Below are 4,831 nucleotides of genomic sequence, written 5' to 3'. Positions count from 1 at the left end.
GGTAGTGCCAGAAATGGCAACTTTTAAAGCTTTATTAAACCCAACTAGGACCTCTCGTCCGTATTGTATCAAGTTAGCTGAAACCGAGGCAAATTATGAACTCAAACCTGGGACTTTACAGATGCTCCCAATCTTTTTAGGAAAAGAAAATGATAACCCCTATTTTCATGTTAGGGAATTTGAGGAAGTTTGTAGTACTCTGAAGATTAAAAACCTTAGTGATGATGCGTTGAAACTTAGGTTATTCCACTTTTCCTTAAAAGATAAAGCCAAATCTTGGCTGTATAGTTTGGATTCTGAGTCAATTGAAACCTATGACCAACTTACATCTGCCTTTATACAGAAGTTTTTCCCAAGGCACAAAACATCGTCTATTAGGACACAAATCTGTACTTTTGCTCAACAAGAGGGAGAATCTTTATATATGTATTTAGAAAGGTTCAATGACTTAATATCTCAATGTCCTCATCATGGTTTATAGATGGTTAGGTTAGTTCAGATTCTCTATGAGGGTTTAGATTATTCAACAACAACCATGGTTGAGTCCTTATGTACAGGTGGGTTTGAGAATAAAACTGTTGATGAGGCGATGACATTTTTGAATGAAATTGCTGATAAGACCCAACAATGGGAAAATAGTAGGGAACCCCAGAAAATAATTCTTCTAAGTAGAGGAAATGTCAATAGGGTAGAAGGATCTATTGAGTCCGATGCTTAAATAGCATCCATAGACAAAAGGCTAGAAGCCTTAGAATTAGGTCATTCTAGTGGTAATAGTGGTAGAATAGAGCCTTCTTGGGAAGGCCATATTGTTGAGGAGCAAGCCAATGCGCTTTATAACAACACTAGGTTCGATAACCGTCAGAAGTTTAACCCATATTCAGAAACCTATAACCCTAGATGGAGAAACCATCCCAACCTTTCTTGGTCTAAGGGCCAGAATCAAGGTCAGTCTAGTAACTCTCAGGTTCTCCCAGGTTTTGGCTATACTAAGAATCCTTCAGCTCTGACACAGTTTCAGAACCCTTCGGATAAGAAGATTATGAGTTTAGAAGAGTCTCTTTCTTTGTTAACTCGTAACACTGTGCAGTTTCAGCAATCTGTCGATCAAGGTTTAGAAGAAAATAAGAGAAAAGGTCAGGCTAACTCTCAGGCTATTTCCGAGTTGAAAACCCAGGTTAGTCAGATAAATGAGTCTTTAAGAGAAATATGTAAGTTTCCTAGTCAAACTCAACCAAACCCTAGAGGAATTAATGAAATAGGTGAAAGACCATCCGAACATGTAAATGCTATTAAAACCCTTAGGAGTGGTAGAGTGATAGACAACAAGGTTTCCATGCCTGATAGTGAACATGTTGTAGTTCACCCTTCTGAACCAGAAACTGAGGAGACTGATAGAGTCTCTAAAGAGTCCAATGAGGGTCATATTGAGCCCGGCTTTGTTCCTAGAGCCCCATTCCCACGGATGCTAGTTCCAACTAAGAGGGAGTCCAATTTTAATGATATATTGGAAGTTTTTAAGCAGGGAACTATCAACCTTCCATTATTAGATGCGATTAAGCAGATTCCCACTTATGCCAAGTTTCTTAAGGATATGTGTACGCGAAAGCGAAAACTTAGTGTCCAGAAGAAAACCTTCTTAGCTAGTCATGTGAGTTCTATTATTCAGAATACCACTACTCCTAGGTATAAAGACCTGGGGTCCCCTACTATTTCTTGCAAAATAGGTAAATACCGTGTCGAGAAAGATTTGCTTGACTTAGGATCCAGTGTGAACTTACTTCCATACCATGTGTACCTTAAGCTAGGACTTGGTGAGATGAAACCTATCCAGATGACACTTCAGTTAGTTGATAGGTCCGTTAAAATTCCTCGTGGTGTGATCGAGGATGTTCTTATAGAGGTCGACAAGTTTGTATATCCTGTGTATCTTGTTATCCTAGATACCTAACCTGTCCCTGACCCAGAGAACCAGATACCAGTTATTTTAGGTCGCCCGTTTTTTAGCTACATCCAATGCGATCATCAACTGTCGAAACGGTATTATGAATTTTTCTTTTGGTAATATGACTATTGAGCTGAACATTTTTAATATTAGTAAGCTACCCTCTGAAATAGATGACTCGAACATAGAAGAGGTGAACATGATAGGAACATTAGTCGAGGAGTCATTACCAAACACTTTGTTAGAAGATCCATTAGAGAAATGCCTAGCTCACTTTGGGATTGATTTTGATGATGATAATGTGATTAATGAGGTGAATGCTTTGTTAGACTCAACCTCTTTGTTAGACACTAATAATGGATGGAAACCTAAGTTCGAACCACTACCAGTTTCTAAGTCTACCCTAGTTCCTTCGTTGGAAGAGCCTCCTAAGTTCGCCAGATACCCTGAAATATGTGTGTTTAGGCCCGTCTGAGACTTTACCCGTGATTGTAGCATCCGACTTGGATAGTGATCAGGAAAGTAGGCTAGTAGCCATCCTTCAGAACAACAAGGAAGCGTTAGGGTGGACCATAGCAGACATTAAGGGTATAAGTCCTACTGATTGTATGCATCATATCTATTTAGAGAGTGACACCAAACCTTCTAGGGAGATGCAACGTCGACTGAACCCTAATATGAAAGAAGTAGTTCGAACCGAGGTTCTTAAGCTGTTAGATGCAGGCATTATCTACCCCATTTCAGACAGTAAGTGGGTCAGCCCCGTTCAGGTTGTTCCCAAGAAATCCGGTATTACTGTAGTCCAGAATGAGAATAATAAGTTAATCCCAACCCAGGTGACCACGGTTTGGCGTGTCTGTATTGACTATAGAAAATTGAACAAGGTCACTAGGAAGGACCACTTTCCCCTTCCCTTCATCGACCAAATGCTAGAGAGATTAGCTGGACGTATCCGTTATTGCTTTTTAGATGGATACTGAGGTTATAATCAGGTTGTTATTGCCCCAGAAGACCAAGAGAAAACCACTTTTACTTGTCCCTTTGGTACCTTCGCGTATAGACGCATGCCTTTCGGGCTATGTAATGCCTCTGCGACCTTTCAGCGTTGTATGTTGAGCATATTTTTTGACATGGTAGAACGGTTCTTAGAGGTCTTTATGGATGATTTTTCAGTGTTTGGTTCGTTTTTCGATGAGTGCTTGCATCATTTGTCATTGGTTTTGACTAGGTGTAAGGAAAAGAATTTAGTGCTTAATTGGGAGAAATGTCACTTCATGGTTCGTTCAAGAATTGTTTTAGGGCATATCGTATCTTCGAAGGGTATAGAGGTAGATAGAGCCAAAGTTGACCTTATTAAAACTTTACGGGTCTCAAAAACCGTAAGAGATATTAGTTCATTCTTAGGGCATGCAGGTTTTTATCGTCGATTCATTAAGGATTTTAGATTGATTTCCAGACCTCTTTGCAGTTTGCTTGCAAAAGACGTTAAGTTTGTCTTTGATGATGCTTGTTTAGAGGCTATTGAGAAGCTTAAGAATTTACTCACTACCGCCGCCATAGTCCAGGAACCCAACTGGAACCTACCCTTTGAGATCATGTGTGATGCTTCAGATTATGCTATTGGTGTTGTGCTAGGTCAGCGAGAAAATAAGTTACTTCATGTGATTTACTATGCTAGCAAAACTCTGAATGATTCCCAATTGAACTATACCACTACAGAGAAGGAACTATTAGCCATTGTGTTTTCCTTAGACAAGTTTAGACCCGATCTCTTAGGTTCTAAGATCGTAATATATACTGATCATGCTGCTTTAAAATATCATCTCTCTAAAAAGTATACGAAACCTAGATTGATTAGGTGGATCCTTTTGTTGAAAGGTTTTTCTCCAGACATTAGAGACAAAAATGGTGCCGAAAATGTAGTAGCAGACCACTTGTCTAGGCTAGTTGTTGATTCCCCTAATGATCCCCTTCCTATAAGGGATAGCTTTCCTGATGAACAACTTTTCTTTGTTACCCAATTACCTTGGTATGCGAATATAGTGAATTATCTTGTTACTGGTCGAATTCCCCATCATTGGGGTAAACAAGATCGTTCTAGGTTTTTAGCCGAGGTTAAGCACTTCTTTTGGGATGATCCTTATTTATTTAAGTATTGTCTCGACCAGATTATTAGGAGATGTATACCTGAGAGTGACCAGTCCAGTATTATTTCCTTTTGTCATGAGCATGCTTGTGGGGGTCACTTTAGTGCTAAGAAGACTGATGCTAACATATTGCAGTGTGGATTCTATTGGCCTTCGTTGTTTAAAGACTCCCACAGTTACTGTGTTACTTGTGAACGTTGCCAGAAATTAGGAACCATTTCCCATAGGAACATTATGCCCTTGAACCCTATTTTAGTTATTGAGGTCTTTGATGTGTGGGGTATTGACTTTATGGGTTCGTTTCTTAATTCTTTTGGTAACTTATACATCCTTGTCGCTATAGACTATGTCTCTAAGTGTATTGAGGCGGTTGCGTGTAAGACTAATGACCATAGGGTTGTGATTGAGTTCTTGAAAGATAATATACTTACACGTTTTGGTACACCGCGAGCTATAATTAGTGATGGAGGGTCGCACTTTTGTAATGGACCTTTTAGGCTTTTCATGAAGAAATATGGTATTACACATATGGTAGCTACCCCATATCATCCACAGACTAGTGGTCAGGTAGAGGTTTCCAATAGGGAGATAAAGCGTATATTAGAGAAAACAGTTAATCCTAATCGGAAAGACTGGTCGTCTAGGCTTATTGATGCCTTATGGGCTTACCGTACTGCGTTTAAAAATCCCATTGGAATGTCACCTTATCGACTTGTGTATGGAAAGGCATGTCACTTGA

Source organism: Papaver somniferum, chromosome 8, assembly GCF_003573695.1.
Source record: "Papaver somniferum cultivar HN1 chromosome 8, ASM357369v1, whole genome shotgun sequence".
In the NCBI taxonomy this organism is placed as follows: domain Eukaryota; kingdom Viridiplantae; phylum Streptophyta; class Magnoliopsida; order Ranunculales; family Papaveraceae; genus Papaver; species Papaver somniferum.
Note: the sequence above shows the minus strand (reverse complement) of the source record.